The sequence below is a fragment of the Epinephelus moara genome, chromosome 11, assembly GCF_006386435.1.
Source record: "Epinephelus moara isolate mb chromosome 11, YSFRI_EMoa_1.0, whole genome shotgun sequence".
NCBI classification, from domain to species: domain Eukaryota; kingdom Metazoa; phylum Chordata; class Actinopteri; order Perciformes; family Serranidae; genus Epinephelus; species Epinephelus moara.
The window spans coordinates 22,273,493-22,273,935 of NC_065516.1; positions in this window are offsets into that span (position 1 = coordinate 22,273,493).

A 443-nucleotide genomic window follows, 5' to 3' on the forward strand; every position below is an offset into this window, starting at 1 on the left:
ACATTTTACTCAAATAAAGGCCTGTCTCAAATAAGCCCAGTTCAGACCGATGATTCTCAATGAGACAAAACCATTTTAGAACATTGAAGAGAAAAGTTGCAGCTGTGTGAACTGGCCGGGCTTAGCTCGACTCAAGCTGGCTGATGGTGTCACCTGCAACTCCGCTGGTAAAATCGCCGGTGGCTGGTTTTAGAACTTAAAGCACGTCACCTGTTTCTACAGCCAGTCAGCTTGTAACGAAGTCCGCTGGTCAGGTCAAAATGACCATAGACAGCGTGACCGCCTGCTGCAGCAGGAGCTCCCCCCCCACCGAGCCCTCTGTTTTTGTCCTCACGGTGTTGGCAGGTGGGTCGCTGCTGCTGCTGCTCGCTGTATGCGCTTATGCCCCCCCCCCCCCCCCCACCCCCCCCCCCCCCCACCCCCAAACATTCTCATTGACTAAT